Source organism: Sitophilus oryzae, unplaced genomic scaffold (assembly GCF_002938485.1).
Source record: "Sitophilus oryzae breed Bouriz unplaced genomic scaffold, Soryzae_2.0 scaffold_467_pilon_pilon, whole genome shotgun sequence".
NCBI classification, from domain to species: Eukaryota; Metazoa; Arthropoda; class Insecta; order Coleoptera; family Curculionidae; genus Sitophilus; species Sitophilus oryzae.
The window spans coordinates 2319256-2344136 of record NW_022147048.1 but is presented as its reverse complement, the minus strand read 5'-3'; the positions used below and the strand labels follow the sequence as shown (position 1 = coordinate 2344136).

Here is a 24881-nt window from a genome sequence, read left to right as displayed (position 1 = left end):
TTGTTCTATAAAAATTTGAATACATACTTGAAAATAAAAGTTTTGCCAATATTCGGAAACTACTGTAGCTAAAGTATCGGTCAAATGGTGAAAAAATTGCAGTTTTGTGAGGACAAACATACAGGGTGGCCCATCGAAAACGTTCCGCAAGGCATAACCCTTGTTTATATATTCTTAAAGTTGTTCAACTGACTAGACAAAATGTGCTGCTAACTGGAGGACAAATCGTGAACCTTTCGGGGCGGAGTCAAAAATATCAATTATTTTCGTTATTTTCTTTAGAGTAATGTAATAATATAGCCCGGGTTTCTGCGAACTTTAATAGTGATCAGCTCATTAAGAAATTTAAACGAAACTTTTATTTTATTGTAAATTGTGGATTATTTTTGCCTGTTATTTTAAGAATTCTAAACCGTATTAACAAAGAAATTATTATTTCGATATGTTGGTACATTATTTATATACATTATCATAAATGCTAATTGGCTGTTAATTAATATTTAAAAAAAAGTTACATACCTATTTTAATTTGATTTAATGCAGGTTTATAAAAGAATCAATTCATTCTTAGATTATTTTATTCTAAATTGAGTGCTTTACGAATTTTACGATATTTTTTTTTTTGAAAACATAAAACTTTTTACATTTTTGATCAGTAAAGAGTGAAAATAAATATAGAGTGATATATATTTTTGAGAAGCTTATGGCAAGACAGATCATATGATTTATAAATATACAGGGTGTTCTATTTAAAAAATCATAACTTTAGTTCATATTTTCAAAAATATTTTTTTGGTAGAAAAACAGACTACGCCACTGTCTTCTACGTAAAAAGTTCTACAATAAACAATTTTCACCTTCTCGATAGCTTTAACAATAACAGAGATACAGGAGGTGTCCCAAATTGCAAAACTTTCAAAAAGACCCTGTAGCTCGGAAACGAAGAGGGCTATGAAAATTTTGTTTACGGCATCTTCCGTTTGACAAAAAAATGAGACAGGTTTGTGCAAACCGCACCCTTCTATCTTCACTAGTAACGGAGATACCGTATGATTTCAACCAAAATGGGACACCCTGTACTTTCTTTTTGAACGGTGTAGTTAAACGGCACAACTGTCGGTACTGGGCTGAGGACAACCGGGTTTTTTACGAGATGCACACACAAAACCCTCAGAAATTGAACGTGTTGGTTGGTATTTTTGGAAATTCTATTGTAGGTCCTTTTTTTCTTCCTGGAAATCCAACAGATGATATGTACTTGGATTTACTGGAAAATACCATCGACCCAGCCCTAACTGACATCATAGAGAACAATCCTGGATACTTTGAAGCGGAACTAATATTTCAACAACAAGACGGTGCACCTCCACATTGCTCTCAAAATGTGCGTAATTTTTGAACAATAACTTTCCCGGTCGGTGGATAGGATGAAGGGGTGCAATTGAGTGGCCTCTCCGGTTACCCGACTTGTCTCCTTTAGATTTTTTTCTATGGGGAGACATAAAAAGTAAAGTCTATAGCACGAAGACCTGCGAAGACGAATTATTGATGTTTATCGCGAAGTGACCCCGCAAGTTCTTCAGAATGTTCGAGAACCGTTTGAAAATAATTGTATTACTGTCTGGAGGTTGACGGGCAACATTTTCAGCATTTGCTTCATTAATAAGTAAAGTTTTTTTTAGTTAATTCAATTTATGCGTTTTTTTGCAAAAAGTACTTTTCAAATTTCAATCTTTCATATTTTCAAAATGACTCTAGCGATTTTCAAAAACGAAGCGGGGAAATATAGAGAATAGAAAGCTCTTTTCATTGCGGCGCCACTTGACCCCCCTTCCCATTTGAAAAAAGTTGGAGGATGACACCCCCGCTTAGAGGATTGAAGATTTTGCAATCGTTTTTGGGGCAAAAGTTGTCCCCCTCACAAACAAAATTAACGTGTTTTTGGGTTTTTTGAAAAAAAAAATGCCTTGCGGAACGTTTTCGATGGGCCACCCTGTATATCGAATGAACAAAGTAAATAAAGCAAAACTCAGTATTGTTTGTATAATTATTTCAAATCAAGTTGGAAACATTTACTTTGAAGTGAAGTTTTGAGGGATCTTTAACGAGGTGCTTTCTTTGACTAACACTGTCGCTTGAAAGAAAATATAATTTAGATATTTATGCTATGGGAAACACCTGCAATTTACATTTAATTTAACTCTTGAATTAATATGAATTCTAGGACACTATTTTTCTGTCATCGAAGACACACTGTTTTAGATATGTTTCATAAAATCTAAATCTCTTTCTCTCTCTCTTCAGTCCTGACCCCTATTAGGGGGTGTAGTGGTCAGCGTAACATCATGGATGATTTTTCTCCATGCGCCTCTGTCTTTTGTCATCTCGATGACATCGTGCATTGGCTTGCTACAGCTAGTCGTGATCTGGTCTATCCATCGAGTTGGAGAGCGGCCACGTGGTCTACGTCCCTCCACCTTGCCTTGAATTATGAGTCTTTCCATATTGTCCGGACTTTTCCTCATTATATGTCCAAAATATTTTAGTTGTTTTAGTCGGATTTTACAGGAAAGCCTGTTAGTAATATTAAGTTCATTTATAATGGAAACGTTTGTACGGCGTTCAGTCCATGGGATACGGAGCATACGTCTATAACAATACATCTCGGTAGCATGGTACAAAGAAAACAAGGTATGATCGATAGCGGCTCCAATTTCGTTAATTTTGCGCATACCACCTGTGACGTCATACGCCATACAAAAAAATATTCATATTGTCCAATTGCCACTAATAAAAAAAGACCTGAAATAGGGAAGAATTAGGACATAACCAAAGAGTAGATAAGACAAGAGACGACAGTTCGCGCGGTACCTTTCATGTTTGAGTGGTGGGGAGAGTGACCTCGTCTCGCTTGTCCCTTTAAATTTTCGTAACTTTTTCGCGGGAAATTTGAAATAGACTATTATTAAAATTTGCCTGTATAGCTTATAAATAGTTACTGTATGGGTAAAGAAATAAAGAGAAACGAAAAAAAAAATGAGTTTTCTAAATATTATATAAAATAAATTATAATTAGAAACATATTTGTCGGGGAATAAAGATAATAAAAGCAATATTTTGTATATCGTTGGTAAACAAGAGAAAGTGACCAAGTCGATTTGTAAGAAATGTTTTATTTACGTGTATTTTTTTTTACATATGGACTTGAACAAGTGTAATATCACAATGTGGAGTTTATGTACAAAAAAATAGAGTTGCTCAATTTTTATTTAATAAATCCTCGCAATTACAAGCTTCTAACCATGTCTTCGATCTATGGATTACATTTAGTTTAATAACATAATTATATAGTATATTTCTATAAAAATACTTTTCAGGATCCTTTGGAAAAGAGAGAAATATTATGTTTGTCGAAGAACAAGACCTATTTTTGCACAGAAGTGTCTAGTCCTAGCCGTCAACTATTAAGCTTGACCAATCAGGTTGGTTAGCGTGGTTATTTGGAGTGTGTTAATTCATTTGTGTTTGTCAAAAACTCTAACGTGATTGGTCGGGCTTAACAGTTGCCTGCTAGGGCTAGACACAAGTTTTTTGCAGTCTTTATAAGCACACACAATGCCACCATCTCGTCTTTTCCTGCTACTCGTGTCCTGTTCAGTATTCATATTTAACAATAATTACAAATTAGAACGCAATAAAAACGATACTAAAATTAAACCTTAAAAACTCTCAAAACGATAATATATCGAAAAACTCTGAAAACACACTTTAAAAAGGCAAAAATGCAAGAAAACAGCTAATCAGATTTGTTTATGTTTAAGCCCTGATTAGCACAGCTGATTAGCGTCCTAAAATCTTAGGTTCGAATAAATAAAATGCGCAGTTGTCAGATTTTCAAGATTTTTATCTGTTTATCTTTGAAATCGACCAACTTTAGTCATTCTGTTTCTTTGATATTATCAGTACATTGCGAAAAAAGAACCTAAACCAACCTAAACACTTAAAAATTTACATTTCCGTATTAACATACGTTACTTTATATCCTTCTTATATTATTAATTTATTTTCAGAAAATCTTGTTTATTTTTCAAAGAAATATACTTGGCAACAGACAAAATGGGACTTGATGGGACCTTTAAATTTTAATATATCTGCGTCTCTCTCGCGAAATTCGACTTCTTTGTTCACTGTCGTCTCTTGTCTTATCTACTCTTTGACATAACCCCAAAAGATATGTCAAATCATCGAGCTTGACACTTGAAAAATTATTTTCACATTTATGTCATCTGTTTGACAATTTGAAATTGGCGCGCAGAGCTTGCCGACCAATGGTGCCGTCTATCACCTGTGACGTAGTGACCAAGCTGCGCAATATCATACCTTGTATTCTTTGTATCATGTCTCGGTAGCATCGATCTTCTTACGTTCCGCCTGCCTGAGAGTCCACGATTCGCAGCCATACGTCAATATTGGGAGTACCAAACAGTTGATTGGCCGGTTTTTGGTGGCTCTTGAAATCTGGCGGTCTTTCCAGATCTTGGTCAGTCTCCCAACAGCTACCTTTGCCATGTTGCACCTACGCTTCACCTCTTCTTCCGATGTGCCTGTATTTGTCAATAGTGATCCCAGGTATAGTCTATGAAATGAATAACTTTGAATTTTGACCGTTATTTTTTACCAACATGGTAAATATAAAATTCCTCTGTCAAAAAAGTTACTGATATTCTTTAAATTGAGTGCCTGAACGAATCAGATAGGTAACTCTTTTTACTTTCGTGAAATAGAAAAGAAAAATAATAAAACAAGTGACAGTTCTTCCTCTTCTTACAAAAATCAACACAATTGTCAAAAGTAATATGTCATCAGCTTTTGACATTTCTAAATATCAGACCAATGCCGTCTCTAATAGAATAGCCTCGGACGAGATTTATGACGTCACGCTAGTTAGATACTAGGGATTAATAAATATGTTGTAGAATACATGGAAAACATAATAATTCCTCGTATTTTTGGTTTGTATTTTAAAAATGATATAGTTTACATGAAATATACATAATATACAGTTAATAAATACAATATAATATATACCTATTTATAGTAATAAATACTTTGGCAAATAAAACTATGAACCATACAAATGCAGCAAATGTTTTACAATATACAAATAATGAATAGTTGGTGCATAAGATAATGGGTAAAATGTAAAATATATTTTAAATTTTAGGGTTTGAAAATCGATCTAATTTAACAAAAAACATTCAATATCTACTAATAGTGTATTATTATTTGCAATCACAAAATTTATTTATATATTATAATGTTTACTGCAATTAATAAACTAATATAAACTTGTCAAAAAATGACCACATATTTTTTTAAATTATTATTCTTAACACAAAAACTATCTACATTGACTATGGAGTACGATTTCAGCCATATTGTAAAACATTTGCTGCATTTGTATGGTTTATAGTTTTATCTGCCAAAGTATTTATTACTATATAAGGTATATATATTGTATTTATTAACTGTATATTAACCTAACATATTCTCATGTAAACTATATCATTTTTAAATTCCTAACCAAAAGAGTCCACGTAATTATGTTTTCCATGTATTCTACAACATATTTATTAATCCGTAATATTTAACTAGCGTGACATCATAAATCTCGCTTCGAGGCTGTTCTATTAGAGACGGCATTGCGTCAGCATGGCCGCAAGTTGCTAACCTAATAAAATTAACACTAGAAAAGCCCGCGGGAACTGTCAAATTCAAAGTTATTCGTTTCACAGACTATATACGTATGATTTAACGACTTCAAAGCGGTCGATATGACTTATATTTGGATGGTTGTTATGTTGCCTATCAACTATCATAATTTTGGTTTTTTGCGTATTTAGTTCCAGACCGAGCCGATTGCTTTCGTTTTCTACCCTATTTACTAAATTGATTAACACTTCTTGACTGTTAGCGAGTAGTGCTGTATCATCTGCAAAGCGTAGATTATTTATTTTTTGGCCATTTATTGAAACGCCTCCTTCCCATGTTTCTAGCGACCTTCTCATTATGTATTCTCCGTATATGTTAAATAGTTGAGAAGACAATATACACCCCTGTCTGACTCCTTGTTCGAGGGAAAATTCCTTTGAAGCTGAATCCAGTATTCTAACTGATCCTGTAGTGTACTGATACAACTGAATGATAAGTGAAATAAGGTGTTGCGGTACCCCCACTTCCTTTAAGATTTTCCACAGGTGATGCCATCTGACTTTATCGAAAGCTTTTTTATAGTCTACAAAACAAATATAAAGAGGGATGTTGAATTCCCTTGCTTTCTCTATGATTTGGCGCATATTCAGAAGATGTTCCCGAGTGCCTCTGCCCTTGGTGAAACCTGCTTGTTCTGCTGGAATTTCTCTTTCTAGAAAAGCTTTCAGTCTCTCATTTATAATTTGCAACATTACTTTACTGGCATGTGCAAAATCTAAATAATGGAATATTAATATAACATTTTTACTTATTATACTGTTACTATTATTTACTTACTATAATGTATTCTAATTTAACCCAGACATGTTACTTTAACGTTAAACGTGTATGGTGTAAGAAGCATCATGCAAACTTGTAGAGTATAATTTCTGCTGTAGTTATCTTAAACATTAAAAATTTGCATTTTTCCTTTATCCTTTTAGCATCCGGTGATCCAATTTGTTAACATCTGATACCTGCCAAAACTAATTTTACTCAAGGTTTGAGAAACGATATTACTTAATAATTTAATGTCAACAGGCCAAACTTCCCACAATACAATATAGCATTTTGTCAGACTAGTTAATGTCTTTTATGAATCCTCGGTAATATATCTCCATACCATACTAATATGTACTATTTGAATGTTATTTTAACTTATTTATTTACACTATGCAGGGTGCTCCTTAATGGTAATGGTAATAGCTTACAATGTAATATTTAAGGGGATTTTTGGACATATTCTAAGAAAAAAAGTGCTTATGAAATATAAAATGTGTCCTATACAGGGTTGTTCACCACATACGACACGGAGTATTCTAACTAAACAACAAGCTTTTTACAAATTGTAAGTTTTGGGTTCGTTGAAGGACTATTAGAGCTACAATTTAAAAATGATTTTATAAGATACAGAGTGTCCCAAATAAGTAAGAAATATAGTGATATTTTTTTAAACGGAACACCCTGTATATTATCCTATTTTTAGATTTTACGATTGAAATAAAAGTAAATTTGATTAAGGTTTATCACACTTAAACCTTACCGTTTTTGAATTATTTTTAATTTTGTGAAATTGCAGTAAAAAATGTAAGGCTTCATTTCTCCAAAAGTATCAAAGTTATTAATACTAAATATTTACTGAAGATTATTTATTGATCAGATATTGTGGTGCAATAGTAAAAATTATATTTCCTTATACAGAGTGCCCAAAAATTTATATTAAATAATTACTTGTTTAAATGGCAATAACTTGTTGAATTTAAATGGAACACTCTGTATATTTTACATCAATCAGATGCACAATTTAATTATCTATCAAATTGTATTATACCGTTTTTCACCTATCTCTTTTAAGTTTTCGTAGAAAATGCATTTTCTTATAATTTAGACCTCATTTATCACTATACTCATGGAATATTGACATTGACAAAGCAACATATGTACAATATACCCATGGAATATTAATACATTTTAGATTATTTTTAAAGCAACAAATGTACAAAATGTACAGGCTAGTTATATTCTCGTTTTTAGCGAAACGATAATATTACTAGCCCATTTGTATGCAAAAAGAAAACTATTTAAATCTTTATAAAAGAGTATACCATTAATTAAATATACCACCATTATTTCCACCCAAATACTAATTAATTACATACTTAATTGTGTTAGTAATAAATTATTCTTAATTAATGTGGATTTGAATCAGAAATCAATATAATAAATAAGTTATGAAAATGAACGTCTATGTTAAAAACAAACATTTGTCAAAAAATGAAATATCATTTTTAAGGTGTTACTTTTTACCACACTGTCTAATACACATACCAAATTCATTTTTTGGTGGACCAATTATTATTAATCAACGCAAAGAGTCAATTAATACAGTTTGAATACTGGAATCATATTAATAGGTCCTCTTTAACAAATATTTAAACAGTTTTTTTTTTAATATTTTTAATAAAATAATCGAACTATATCGACAATATTTGTGTCTGTACTCTTTAAAAATTTGTTACATCTTTAAAAATAATCTAAAATGTCAGTATTCCATGGGTATATTGATAAATGAGTTCTGAATTACAAGAAAATGCATTTTCTATGGAAACTTGAAGAGATAGATAAAAAATGGCATAATACAAATTGATAGACCATTAAATTGTGCATCTGATTATCATAAAATATACACGATGTTCTATTTAAATTAAACAAGTTATTGCCGTTTAAAGCTAGTAATTATTTAAAATAAATTTTTGGTTTGGACGTTAAAATTACTTTTTTATATTGTCAATCATGTCGCAAAAATTAATACTTTTGTGACGTTTGATAAAAATGTATTATTTACAATTATTATCGCATACAAATGATCATCAGATGTATAACAGAATATAAAATATTTCGGTCCCCTTTCATCGCGATCACTTAGTGGAAAATATCTTTTGTTGTGTGCGAGACTAGCATCTCTCTATTTTACTTTTCTGAAGTAACTATTTCGATGCTACGTGCCAAGTGCTCTTGGTCATTCGGCATACTCGAAAAATAAAAGAGGACTAAAAGTATATGATCGAACTCATTTTATATAAATCAATACATAAACCTGGAATCGAAATACACCGATATAATAAAAAACGTACTTGCATATTTGGTACGATGGAAGAAAAAACCTGCTTCGACTTGTCAAAGTTCCTTATTTATAATTTTACATATAAAATGATATCAATCTATATTTCCAGGTCAACAGTTACGCTGTCTTTTTTTTGAGTGTAAGCTTCATTATGACGCAATGACCGTTCCCAATATTTGCCCCTCATTCTATATTGAATTCAATCAATTAAAAGTTCTGTTACCTAAGAAGAAATTAACGAGTGCAAGCAAAATGATACTTTAACGATATTAAAATTGGTGGAAGATATTTCCTATTTTACCATACAAAAAATTATTGAATTTTGTTAGTTTTTCCGGCACTAATTCCCATACAGAAGGTCAATAAGTTGTTAGACAGGTACAAAAAAGACACAACTATCTCTACTTTCTTTAAAATGTGGTAATTACAAAATGCATTTTGACGGGATCCGGCGAATATTGTGTTAAAAAAGAAAGCGACTATTAAAAGATTCATTGATCTGAAAAATGTGCGAGTTTTTCATCAGTATGAATATTTAATAGTTTCCATCGTATCTTTTTGAAGTTTTTAGTTTTATTTTTGACTTTGTTAGATCAAAAATTCTATAAAAAATGTCTGTACCTATGTGGCGGATTCATCTCTCCAAAAAATCCTATAATGGGTATTTCGCCACTGCACTGCAAGAAATTCTACAAAATAAAAAATAGTTATTTTTTGGAAACACTTCTGCGTTAAACCACGAAACTACTTGTGAGAAGTTATGTTTACAGTTATACAAATTTGCCTAACAAAGAAAAAAATGCGTTTTTTAACGTTTCGGAAAGCTTATCTCTTTCGTGGTCGCGTCGGAAGCCAAAAAAAATATCACCCCCCCCCCCCCCTAGAATAAAAAAAAAACTATTTAAAAATATTTAATTTAACTATGTCGAGAACACTTTAGTTTATTAAAAACAGATACGTCTACAAAAAAAAACAAAAAAAAAAAAAAAAAAAATAAAACTTTTTTTTTCTTTCTTATTCTTAGTATTTTTTTGCTTCGACGACGGAAAGAGATAGGGCTTTCCACACAAACGTGTTATATTGCAGTTTTCTTTGTTAGGCAAATTTGTATTATTATATTTATTTAATGATTCCCTCAGATCTCAAAAGCAAAAAAAAATTATTTTTCCATATTAAAGTTGGTAAAAAATAATTCTTAGACAAGTTTAGTATGGTTTATTTATTGTCATTATTTTTAAGGTTTTAATTTCCATTAACTTTCTATTTGAGTTTCCGTATTCTTCTCTAAATATGATTAAAAAATGTAAATACCATTTTGTTTAGATAAACAGACATATTGGTTCGAAGCATAATTAGAAATTTGAGCGCACAAAGTAATAACTTATAACACGATTGAACATTGATGAATAAAGGAATTGTATAAAGAAATATTTTTCATTTCAAATTTGGACATTTACTGTTGTACAAATGTACCAAAAATGGATTAAAATTATATTGAATCATACAAATATACAGGGTGTTTCAAAAAAGATGTGCCATCTCTCTGGGGGAGATTCCTCACGTGAAAAAAATATATTTTTCCTAGGTCCGATTCTGCTTTGTTCCGTAGCTACAGGGGGTTAAAGTCTTATTTTTTTTTGATTTATTATAATTTTCTTCCAAGTACTTTTAGCGATTCGATTGAATTTTTGAGAGTAAAAGTTATAATTAACAGCCATGTTTTAATGGTGAAAAGTGTTGACAGATTCACCAGAAATGTGCATATGGGTTATCGCAGGAATATATTTTTCTAATAAAAAAAACATGTGCGCCACTGACGTTTTTTCTCTTGGTAGCAAAATTGTGTAGACCATCTAATGCCGATTAAAAGTATTCTCCTGAAATTTTATCGATTTCATCTCGTTGATGAGATATAGGAAATTTGATTAATTTGCCTTAATCCAAGTCTAATGCAATCTTAAAAAAATTAATTGAATTAACTGACCAACGTGTTAAATAAATGTAAAAAGCTCCTATAAACATTGGAGCTAAAATGCTCTCGTACTATAAGGTAAAACGGTTATGTCATGGTTCTGTCTAAATAGATCTTTAGACATAAAGTAAATTATTGTGTATCAAGAATCCAAAGAAAGTCTGTCGAGTTCGGCAGTTAAACCAAGAGGTCCAAATATGACCATTGGATTTTCTGTAATTTCAACAATATACATTGAGATGTTTTGACTCATATCATACCAGACCATTTGTTTATTTCCAGATTTAAGAGATATGACGACGTTATTGGCTTATTTTCAGGGTCTTTATATTTGCAATCACCGCATTTAATTAGCGTTTAGTTGTATATAGTTAATTAAGACTATTTTTGCCGATTTCTTTTCAAACTTATTTTTATTACTTCGTTTAAATCGATTTTTACCGAACAAAATGTAATTAAAACCGATTTTAAGCTCTCTTGTCTATGGTTCAACAAGTCTCTAATTATCTCATTAAAATTAGAAACATAAAAAATCTATATTGATTTTATTTTTAATCGGTTTCTGTTATACATTTTTTTATCTAAAGTTTTATTTGATTTTTTAAAATTTCAGGCGAAAAAAAAATCTAAAGATAGTCACACACATACAGTTTTTTCTCATGGCAAAACTGCATAGTTTTGTTTGTAAATGCGTATGATCTACACATAGTGTGTAGAATATCTCAAAGCTTGACTGCCCAGTCAAGACCTTGAGGTAAAACTGTAGGAGTGTGACTACCTTTATACAGGGTTGTTCACCACATACGACACGGAGTATTGTAGCTAAACGATTAGATTTTTGCAAATTGTAAGTTTTGGGTTCGTTGAAGGATTATTAGAGCTACAATTTAAAAAATATTTTATCACAAATACCGAAGTCTGTTGCCCAACTATATGTAAAATTTATAGTTGTATTTATTTAAATGGAACTCCACTGTATATTATTCTAATTTTTAGATTCTACGCATAAAATAAAGGTAAATTAAAAAAAAAAAAAAAAAAAAAAAAAAAAAATCGTTTTTTAAATATTTTCAATTTATGAAATTGCAGTAAAAAATTTTTAAGGTTCTTTCTCCAAGGGTATCAAATTTTTTATACTAAATATTTACTAAAAAGATTATTTATTGACCAGATATTGTGGTTGCAATAATAAAAAAATTTACTACTTATACAGAGTGTCCAAAAATGTATATTAAATAATTAACTAGCTTTAAACGGAATAGCGTGTTTAATCTAAATGGAACACCCATATATTAAACTGTGCGTGAATCAGATGCACAATGTAATTGTCTATCAAATTGTATTATACCATTTTTTACCGTATCTCTTCAAGTTTTTCGAGAAAAATGCATTTTCTTAAAAAAAAAAAAAAAAAAAAAAAAAAAAAAAAAAAAATATTGACATTTTAGATTATTTTAAAGCATGTAACAAATTTTCCAGAGTAAAGATAATATATTGTCATATTAATATTAAAAAAAAAACATTAAAAAAGATATTAAAAAAACTGTAAAAAAAAAAATATTTTCGTTTAAAAAATATTTATATATTTTAGAAATTAATGTTGTATGTTTTAATGTTGTATGTTTTAATAATAATCATCCAAATACTAAAAAAACTGAATTTTGGTGTGTATTAGACAGTGTGTGTAAAAAGTAACGCCTTATAAATTTTATTTCATTTTATTGCCGAATGCTGATTTTATTAAAAACAGAGGACGTTTTTCATATTATTATTATATTGATTTCTGAGGCAAATCCACATTTATTTAGATACATTTATTAATTAACAATTAAAAGTATGTACTTAACTAATCTTTGGGCGGAAATAATGGTTGTATATTTAATCGCCTATACTCTTTTATTAAAGATTTAAATGTTTTTTTGGTTTATACATATAGGCTGGCAATAATTTACCACTTTGTACATTTTCTGCATATATTTGCTTAAAAAATCTGAAATGTCAATATTCTATGGTTATAGTGATAAATGATGTCTAAACTTATAAGAAAATGTTTTTCTACGAAAAAGTTTGCCAGAGATAGATAAAAAATGGCTATATAAAATTTGATAGACAATTAAATTGTCCATATGATTCGTAAATATACAGGCTGGATCCATCTTAACTTAAACACGTTATTGCTGTTTAAATAGTTATTCATTTAATATAAATTTTTGGACACCTAAGGTAGTAAAACTTTTTATTATTGCGCACACAATATCTGATCAATAAATAATCTTCAGTAAAATTATTATTGAAAAACTTTGATACCCTTGGAGGAATGACCAAGAGTGAGAACATTAATTTTGTAAGTAAAATAAAAAAAATAATATACAGAGTATTTTATTTAAAAAAAAAAAAAAAATGAAAATATTTCAAAAACGGTAAGGTTTAAGTGTGATAAACCTTAATCAAATTTACCTTTAGTATGTGGTGAACAACCCTGTATAAAACATATATGAACGAATATCGCGGTTATATCAAAAGCGGTCATCGATTTGATATGTTTTGATCGGTAGCTATCAGACAACAGTTTCATTTAAACAATGTTTTTGTGATGTATTTAGTTTATTAAAAAAAAGTTTTTTTTTTTTTTTTATTGAAATATTTTTATTGAAAAGTTATATATGTATATTTTTTTTAGATAATAAAAAAACTTAACTGGGGGTATATAATTAATACATTTAATTCTATCGAAAATTGAAAATACTATTGGTTTTAATTAAAAACAAGGATTAAAGTATACTTTGAGGGCGAACTCAAAAACGGTTACCCAAAAAGAAGGAATCTAATTTGTCGTTTTGTTTTTTTGCATAATTTGTTTTGCATTAATTCAATATTTGTACACGGAAAATTAGTGTTTGATGACGTAGAGTGTCCTACGGAGAGTAAAGTTCATGGTCTCGTTTTGTTATATTAAAAAAAATAAAATAAAAACTTCAGTCTTGCTCTCCGGCTTTTGAAATACAATCCGCGTGGTAGAGTTTCTATTTAACGGTTGAATTAGCATCGAGAGAATTAACGTTCAATTGCAACGTCATAGAACAATAAAAATAAATGCCATTGAGAGGATTTTTCTAACCAATTGTTTCGTTTTGTAGAAGGGCAATATCACGTATCGGCAAAGGAACAAAAAAAGAAACAATTTTTATGTTATTAACTATTGACCACTGTAAGGATTTCGATATTAAGGAAAGATTATCAAAAGTTAATATCATTTAGTCACTTAAATTCTTAAATTTTTAAACAACATGTACAGGGTGGTTCAAATTCGACGCTTTAAAATGGAAACACCCTTTTCTATAGGAGATTGACGAAAACTAATATCGGTGTCTGGAGCTCAATTTTCTTTAAAAACATGATGGTGAAAACGCCACATCAATATGTTACCGTTTCGGAGTTACGGGTGTTTTTCAAAAATGGCATTTTTAACAAAATCGCTGTAACTTTTTACTATGGAAAATTTTGTATTGCTATGAAAAACATTTTCCAAAGCACCTTTTTACGTAGATTTAATGATGTTAAGTATATTTTTTATAAAAATAATAATTTAAGAGTTATTCAACAGAAAAATTGATTGTTTATGCGCACCCGCTGAATATTTTTAATTAACTGAAAAAGAATTTAAAGTTACGTTTCCAAAAATATAGCACTTGTTATTTTGTTAATCCCCTTCGAAATACAGAATTTTAAGTGCCACTTTTAACTAGTAGGCTTTGGACCTTATTGATGATATGCCTTAATGAATTGCGAAACATATTTTCAGCTAGACAACGCACCGCCTCTAAACGCTGAAGTTATCAGCAAATTTTGGCAGCCAATTTCAAGAATAATTGAATAGCTAACCAAGATCTAGCCGTGGCCGTCGAGGCCGCCTGATTAGTGCCCACGGATATATTTGCGGAAATTAAATGGTTCCTTATTGCTCGTATAATCTAGACAGATTAGAAATACTTACAGTTATGAGAGTAACTTTCACCCCCACTGAGTTAGTTAATGAATTCCGCGAGAAAAATATTCAAAACTACCCCGTCTGTCCATACAGAAGGTTAATATGTCGACGCCTGTTTAGCAAAATCATCTGTATTGTTTGCTATTTATTTTTATTGTTATTAGATATATTTGAATCAGGGCCGTATCTAGACCAAAAATTTACGGGGGGGTTTGCTTGGAGGGGGGTACAAAAAGCTGTTGGGAAAAATTCATATAAAAAATCCGCTTTGTGCTACACTCAAATCTTAATTGAAAAAATAAATTTTAAAAAAGTAACAGGTTAAAAATTATTACTTAAAGGATAAACTGGGCCTTTTCCCTGGAAAAACGATTGACTGCCTCTTCGATATCGATATTTATTTCTCAATGTACGGTTTAAAAGCAAGTCTCCTGTCAATCGCTCCTAACCTGTAGAGTTACGTAGGGAGTCCTTCAATCGTCTTACTGCCGCAACCGCACCATGCGGCATTTTAGCGAACTCGAGCGCTCGTCACTCCGAGCGTTCGTCAACTACCGAACGCTTGTGATCGGACTTCGCCTTTCCATCCACACATGCGGTCTCTGATAGCAACAACATAGAGACGAGCTCTCGTTCTCGTCGCCGATTGGGTCGCCGAACTCCGACTTCCCCATCCACACACATAGAAAATCGGCGAAGCCCCGATCGGAGATCGCCGAATACCGCATAATTGCAGCATTAGAGTTGAAAAAGACCTTTCTGGTGTAGCTGTTGACACTTGTAGAGTTGCTAGGATCATAATAAAAATGTATATATCTTGGAAATATACACTTGTTACACTCCGATTATCGTTTCGATGGCATTTTAGGTCGGTCGACTGCAGGTAGCTGCTTCCATTTTTGCCGCCACAAGTCTAGTTCTGCCGCTAAAGTGTCAAAGCCCAAGAATTCTTTGTCTAACAGCAGAACAACAAAAAACGTTAATCACGTTAATGCCCAGCAAAACACACAACATTCAAAAGCTTGTCCTTGTCAAACTTTTGCTGTTTTAAACACTTGAATGTTGAAAGTCGAAAATCGAAAAGACATTTGCTTTGAAAGTGGAAAAGTGAGGTTAGGGTGTATAATGTAAATTTATCAATGACAAAGAATACAAGGACAAATGGCACCCGAGACCAAACTGTGGACCAATCCCTCCAAACAGTGCCGTGGTACATATTTTACTTAACATTGCCGCCTTGAAGAATTTATATTTTGTATTATATTTTTTTTATTTAAAATTCTTAAGTGACTGTCATACTGATTAATTACGAAAAAAAAAACGTATTAAATTGTTAACAAGGTACATAACTAGTATCGACTTATAGATTATATCCAAGTACATATATATCAGAAAAATAATTATCCGATTCAATAAAAAAAACGCTAAATTTTTTTTTTTCTTTCTTTTTTATTCCCTATAAAACGTAACTTCTGGCTCTTTCTTATCATTGCCCTTTTCACTTGGAAGCTGAACAAATTACCATTGTAAAAAGTTATATACAAAGTTCACTGTTACACAACCAACTATTAAAATCGCTAAAATTGTCGTTGATGGCCCGTATGGGCGTTACATGTCCTTGTATTCTTTAGTCATTGATATTCATCCATCTTCTTCTTCTTTTTTGTTTCGTTCTTACTTACTTACTTAATGATCATTACTTTTTAAAAATTTTCGGCCATAATTTCGGGGGGGGTTTGAACCCCCAAAACACCCCCCCAGATACGGCCCTGTTTGAATGTGTTGATGTTGGTTAAATATATTTTAAATTGTTATAAAATCACATAGCAAATATTATTTTAAAAAAAATTCTTTTCGTTTTAATTTTTTATTTAAAAACTTGAAGAAAAAAGTTCAAAAGTAACTTTTGTTCAAAGCCTACTTATTGAAAGCGGTCGCGCATTTCTATATTACTCTATATCTCGAAGAGGAATCGAGCAAATATCAAGTGGTGTATATTTTTGGAAAAGGTAATTTTAAATTCTTTTCAATAAATTAAAAATATTACAGGGTTGTTCCCATATAAAAACTCAAATTTCCGTGATACTTTTTAAATTGATTAATTTTAAAAATTTACTTAAACCATTAAATTCTACGTAAAAAAGTGCTTTGGGAAATGTTTTCATGAAAATACAAAATTTTCCATAGCAAAAAAAGTTACAGCGATTGATAAAAATGCTATTTTTGAAAAACACCCCGTAACTTCCGAAACGGTAACAGATATCGATATGCGTTTTTACCACCATGTTTTTGACAAAAATTGAGCTCCAGACACCGATATTAGTTTTTGTCTATCTCCTATAGAAAAGGGTGTTTCCATTTAAAAGCGTCGAATTTGACCCACCCTGTACCTAAAAACAATTTTTTGAAATATTTTTTGATGTATTACGAGTATTAGTTTACATTTATGTTATTTTTGTATTTTATAAAAGAATATTTATTGTAAACATATGAAACAAAAATATAATATTACTTTATTTCTGTTTTTCAACATACTATATAGTTTCAACAAACTATAAATATAGTTTTGGAATAATCGTACAACAAAAACATTTTAACCAGATATCTTTTAGTACGTTGTTTAGTTTTTAATTCTGTAACATATATACAATCGTAAGCAATATAGTTTGTTTTATAAATATACTCTTTAAAAATAAAATTTTCAATTAACTGAAATACGTACAGCGTACAGGATGAGTCTACGATAAAATAATTAATAAGATATTGTTTCATTTGTCTCGAGAATTATGAAAAAATTAAAATAATTATTAATATTATACAGTATGCTTCAAATAATTATTATTATTACACAGTATATATATATATATATATATAAGGGTAGGTACCCAGATAATATAAAATTATTTCTTTTTAGTTATTGCAACAAACAACTAAAATCGACCTATTTTTACTTAATTAACGATTAATTTAATAAAAGTAAAGCATACTTTAAAAATATAATTTCTGGACATTTATTTTATAAAAATTTTAAGAAATATTTTAAAAAATATATAAAATAGGTATAATCGACATACAAATTATGGAAAAAAAATAATGACCATACGTTTTCAATATTATTTTAATACAGATAATGCAAATCTTAAAATTACTAATCTCTATACGATTTTTTTTTTAAAAAATAAAAAATATATATAAAATATGTATCATAGACGTACAAATTATGAAAAAAACTATATGTTTAAATATTATTTTAATTGAGATAACACAAACTTTAAAATCATTAGTTTCCGAAGAATTATATGGATAAAAATTAGCTGTATTTTTTTAATATCGAATAATAAATAAGTAGGTATTATAAACATACAAATTATAAAAAATAGTGATTATACGGTTTAAATATTATTTTATTTGAAAAAATGGAAATTAGAGGCAAGGAGGAAACAATTTAATTAGAAAGTTATGGGATGGATAAAATTAGCTGTATTTTTTTAATATCGAAAAATAAAAAATAAGTAGTATTATAAACATACAATTATAAAAAAATTAGTGATTATTACGTATAAATATGATTTTGATTGAGATAATACAAATCAAAAATCATTAGTTTATTCACAAGAACAAATAAATAAATAAAAAAAAACTGTATTTTTTTTAATATCGTAAAATAAAAAATAAGTAGGTATTATAAACATACAAATTATAAAAAAATAGTGATTATACGGTTTAAATATTATTTTGCATTGATAATACAATCTTAAAATCATTAGTTTCCGAAGAATAATTATATGGATATTAAAAATAATAAACATATATTTTTTATATCAAAAAAATAAGTAGGTATTATAAAACATACAAATTTATAAAAAATAGTGGACTATACGTTTAAATATTATTTTGATTGAGATAATACAAATCTAAAAATCATTAGTTTCCGAAAATATATGATTAAAAGATTAGCTGTATTTTTTTTAATCGAAAAATAAAAAATTTATTTTAATTATTTCTGAAGTAACATACAAATTATAAAAAAAAAATTTTTTTTTTTTTTTATTGTTAAAATTATTTTGATTGAGATAATACAAATCTTAAAATCATTAGTTTCCGAAGAATTATATTGATAAAAATTAGCTGTATTTTTTTAATATCGAAAAATAAAAATAAGTAGGTATTATAAACATACAAATTATAAAAAAATAGTGATTATACGGTTTAAATATTATTTTGATTGAGATAATACAAATTTTAAAATCATTAGTTTCCGAAGAATTATATGGATAAAAATTAGCTGTATTTTTTTAATATCGAAAAATAAAAAATAAGTAGGTATTATAAACATACAAATTATAAAAAAAATTTTTTTTTTTTTTGTTTTAAATATTATTTTGATTGAGAGATAATAACAATCTAAAAATCACTTAGTTCCGAAGAATTATATTGGATATTAATGTATTTTTTAATCCATCTTGTAAAATAAAAAAATAAGTAGTATTATAAACATACAAATTATAAAAAAAATAGTGATTATACGTTTAAATTATTTTGATGAATAATACAAACTTAAAATCATTAGTTTCCGAAGATATATTGATTTAAAAATTAGCTGTATTTTTTTAAGTATCGAAAATAAGTAGGTATTATAAAAATACAAATTATACAAAAATATTTTTTTTTTTATTTAATAAATATTATTTCTGATTGAGATAAGTTACAAATCTTAAAATCATTAGTTTCCGAAGAATTATATTGAATAAAATTAGCTGTATTTTTTTAATATCGAAAATAAAATATTAGGTATTTTATAAACATACAAATTATAAAAAAATAGTGATTATACGGTTTAAATATTATTTTGATTGAGATAATACAAATTTTAAAATCATTAGTTTCCGAAGAATTATATGGATAAAAATTAGCTGTATTTTTTTAATATCGAAAAATAAAAAATAAGTAGGTATTATAAACATACAAATTATAAAAAAATAGTGATTATACGGTTTAAATATTATTTTGATTGAGATAATACAAATCTAAAATCATTAGTTTCCGAAGAATTATATGGATAAAAATTAGCTGTATTTTTTTAATATCGTAAAAATAAAAATAAGTAGGTATTATAAACATACAAATTATAAAAAAATAGTGATTATACGGTTTAAATATTATTTTGATTGAGATAATACAAATCTAAAAATCATTAGTTTCCGAAGAATTACTTTAAAATAAAAAAAAAAAAAAACTGTATTTTTTAATATCGAAAAATAAAAAAATAAGTTTTTTTTTTTTTTTTTTTTTTTTAAATTATAAAAAAATAGTGACTATACGTTAAATATTATTTGATTGAGATAATACAAATCTTAAAATCTATTAGTTTCGACAGAATTTATGATAAAAATTAGCTGTATTTTTTTAATATCGAAAAATAAAAAATAAGTAGGTATTATAAACATACAAATTATAAAAAAATAGTGACTATACGGTTTAAATATTATTTTGATTGAGATAATACAAATCTTAAAATCATTAGTTTCCGAAGAATTATATGGATAAAAATTAGCTGTATTTTTTTAATATTAAAAAATATTATTATATATTTTTTAAGTATTATAAACATACAAATTATGAAAAAAAAATTAATGACTATACGTTTTAAATATTATTTTAATAAAGATAATGCAAATCTTAAAATTACTAATTTCTATACAATTATTTGGATAAAAAATAGCTTCAAAATTTTTCAAAAATAAAAAATATATAAAGTATGAATCATATACACACAAATTATAAAAAAAATCTAACGATATGTTTAAATATTATTGATAGAAATTAGCTGTTTTTTTTTAAATTCAAAAAATAAGAATGTATTATAAACATACAAATTATGTAAAAAAAATTATTAGTGACGATATGTGTTAAATATTATATACAGTATGTCTCTACAACAGGAAACACTTTTATTATTGACATTTTTAGAAAAATATGGTTTCTCCATAAAAAAATTTACTTGTTCTAAAATGGTTAATCTCGTTATACTTTTCCAAATTTCCATACTGTTTTAGAGAAAATTAAGAAACACATTTTTCCCTAAAAACCAAAAGATGTTTCTATGATAATATCAATTCGATTTCATTCCTTGATAGATGGCTATTATTCATTTTGATCAACGTCATCATCCTTTCCGTATCAATAAGCTAAATAAATTTTGTGCTTCTTTCACATGTTAAAACAACAAAAAATATTACGTTAATTAAAATTATATAAATAACAATCTATCAAAGAATGGAAACGAAGTTATATTGCCATAGAAACGCCTTTTCATTTTTAGGCAAAAATCTTTAGAAAAAATTCAACCGTATTTTAATTTTTTTTGAAATTTCAAAAGTATAAACGGAATATACCATTTTATAACAAGCAAAAATTTATATGAAGAATGCATTTTTCTCAAAATGTTAATAATAAAAGTGTTTTTCCTCTTGTAAAGACAATCCGGGGACATACTGTATTAACACAAACCAAATCACTATTTTTTGCACAATTATTTGGGTTGAAAGTGGCTATAAAATTTTTAAAATATCGAAAAAATATATAAAGTGTTTATCATAAACATACAAATTATGAAAAAAATAATTAGGGCCTATACGTTTAAGAGAACTTTTTTTGAAACTTACCGGTGAAAAACCACGAGAGCTCTTCTTGAACACGCTACCAGCAGCAGGAGTACGGCGAATCAACAGGACAAGGCGAGGACAGGACACAACGATGTGCAGGATCAGGATAACTAGGATTTTATCCTAAACGAGCGCCTACATCGTAGGGATGCTGCTCGCGAAGAGGGGGGTAAATTATAGTTTATACGCATATAAGTATCAGGTGGCTGATATGTTACTCTGTTTTTCTCCGCTACCGTTTTTTTTTATAAAAAATGCTCATATTTATCATAAAAATTAACTCACACCATGATAAAACAACACTGAAAAAAATATTGTTCATAATATTAATGAACATTGATTATTAACTGTTGTTTCATTGGGAGAATGATTTTTTTCATTAACATAATGATTTATTAATCATAGATTGATGTTCGATTTATTAATACTAAGAATCTAATTTCATCAATATAATGAAAATCTGGTTATTAAATTAATGTAAGATTTTCATTAATATAATGAACGCCGTTCTTTATTTTAGTGCTGAAACATTAATAAACACATATTCATTATATTAATGTACTAAATCATTGATTAATGAGTTGTACAGTGTGTCCCATTTTAGTTGAAATCATAGGGTATCTCCGTTATTAGTGAAGATAGAAGGGTGCGGTTTGCACAAACCTGTCCCACTTTTTCGTCAAACGGAAGATGCTGCAAACAAAATTTTCATAGCCCTCTTCATTTCTGAGCTACAGGGTCTTTTCGAAAATTTTGCAATTTGGGACACCCCCTGTATCTCTGTTATTGTTAAAGGCATCGAGAAGGCGAAAACTGCTTATTGTAGAACTTTTTACGTAGAATACAGTGCGTAGTCTGTTTTTCTACCAAAAAAATATTTTTGAAAATATGAACTAAAGTTATGTTTTTTCAAATGGAACACCCTGTATATTTATAAATCATATGATCTGTCTTGCTATGAGCTTCTCAAAAATATATATCACTCTATATTTATTTTCACTATTTACCGCAATAATTAAAATATATCATTTTCTTATTAGTAGGCCGTGATAAATAACAAAAAATCAAAATGGTATTTACTAAAATAGTCATACACATATTAAAATTTATTTGGGATTGATATTACAGTTGAGGGTTGGAACCTTTGGTGTTAAACAGCAAAATAAAAACACTAAATCACCACAATACACCAAAACACTTTTACTTTTACACTGGACGCGCGTTTCGCTAACCATGTTAGCATCATCAGCAGATGATTATAAACTGAACAGTTTATAATCATCTGCTGATGATGCTAACATGGTTAGCGAAACGCGCGTCCAGTGTAAAAGTAAAAGTGTTTTGGTGTATTGTGGTGATTTAGTGTTTTTTATTTTGCTTTTTATTTTGGGATTGATATACTTTACTTTTGAAATAACTGTTACCACTGAAACTGTGAATATATTTTTCTTTTTTTTATAACGGGATGGGTTTGCAAATATCTAAATCTTGAATTATTAAAGCATTTTTCAGGTGTTCGACATTGTTGTAGTGCCCACGATATATTTCGTATTTCAAAAATCCCCAAAATCAGAAATCGAGAACGGCGAAATCCGGGAATCGAGGAGGCTATCAATATGCGTTCATTGGTTCCAATTCATTGATTTGAAAAATAATAATTTAACAGTATTCTAATATTTCCATAGTTATGAGGGGGAATGTTCCCCATCTTGCTGAAAGTATATTTCACGTAAATTAGCTAAAGGAATATCTAAAATTTCCGATACGATAGATTATTCTTACGTATACACGTATTCCAAGATTTACAAATAGCGGTAGAGAGTTAAGTTTCCCTAATATATAAAGAATTTATTAGCGGCTCCCAAAATAAAACAAGAGACAGATAGCAGTATACTTTTAATAATTCTTTAGTTTCTTTTATTCAATCATGGCCTACTAATAAATATGATCTTTTAATAAAAACTTTTAAATATTGCTGTAAATAGTGAAAATAAATATAGAGTGATATATATTTTTGAGAAGCTTAAAATTTGGATTACCTAATAATTTTTGAAATTTATTATTAGCACAACAATTATTAGGTAATCCAAAGGATAAAACACCTCCACTGGAAAGGTCGGGTATTTATGAAATTTCTTGTAAAGATTGTAATCAGAAATATGTTGGGCAAACTAGAAGATCAATATTAACTAGATTTAAAGAACATTTAGCTCAGATAAGATATGGTAGACCGGATAAATCTTGCGTTGCCGAACATATTGTTGATAAAGAACATTGTATAGATCTTAATATTTTAAAATTAATTAAACAAGTCTCAAATTACAGGCAATTAGATGCATATGAAAGCATCAGAATTAATAAATGTAAAGATAGTATGAACAGAGACAACGGTCCAATTCCTTCAAGTGCTTTGTTCCTACTACTCTAGTGGCGGAAATCTAACTGTTACGCTCAGTTGGCTCTGACTCGGTTGGCTAGATTTTGCCACGCCCACTCGGGGCCCACTGGGCGAGTATATAAACGCTCAACTTGTAGATTGTACTTTAGTTTATAATCATCTGCTGATGATGCTAACATGGTTAGCGAAACCCGCGTCCAGTGTAAAAGTAAAAGTGTTTTGGTGTATTGTGGTGATTTAGTGTTTTTATTTTGCTGTGTAACACCAAAGGTTCCAACCCTCAACTCTAATATTTTTATATACTTCAATATCTTGCTCGATATGATATGGCGTTTGCATTTTTAGGACCAGGAAATAAACAACTTTTTATTTAAAAAATTTCCGACATTTCGACAATTTTCGGCAATTTTTTTTTTTAAATAAAAGTTGTTTATTTCCTGGTCCTAAACCCGCGAACAACATACGGGATTCTAAAAATTCAAGGTTCGAGCATTGGTATCTCGGAAACCGTAATTTTAGAAGTGTGGTCTGGATTTTAACGTGTTAGACAGTGGTGTAGGCAGCTTAATGCAAAATCAAATGTATTGAAAAAAGATAAAAGTTGGGTTAATACATTTCTTCTATGCTGTGTTGCCGGATTTTGCATCAAAAATGTTCAAACCGCAGATGTATGCCTTTATGGAAAATGTTGCATCTAAGGTTGGAACCTTATTTTTCACAATTAGTTACTGATTTTACTACAGACGTAATAGATTATATTTATCTTAGATATTATTTTCATTTCAGTAATATACAGGTCTTAAATAAGTGCAAATATTTTCAGGGGTGGTATATTTCGACCCCAGGAACACGTCTATGAGTTTTTTTTCGCTAAAAAAAGATGTTGAAAATCGTGCATTTTCTTTTAAATTTTCCTGTATATTTTTCGGAAAGCTTTTTAGAACTGCCTGTTCACCGCAAATTTTGCCACGGTATAATTCCTT

The 24881-nt window shown here is 28.9% G+C and overlaps 1 protein-coding gene across 1 annotated transcript in view; it reads right to left on the bottom strand.

Annotated features, from left to right (window-relative positions):
* The window catches only part of LOC115886112 (FMRFamide-related peptides), a 61464-nt gene extending 39887 nt beyond the window's left edge, over positions 1 to 21577 (bottom strand). The window contains exon 1 of the mRNA XM_030905176.1: positions 21501 to 21577. The gene's annotated coding sequence lies outside the window, so the exon portion shown is untranslated. The remainder of the gene's footprint in view (positions 1 to 21500) is intronic.
* Positions 21578 to 24881: the final 3304 nt, after the last annotated feature.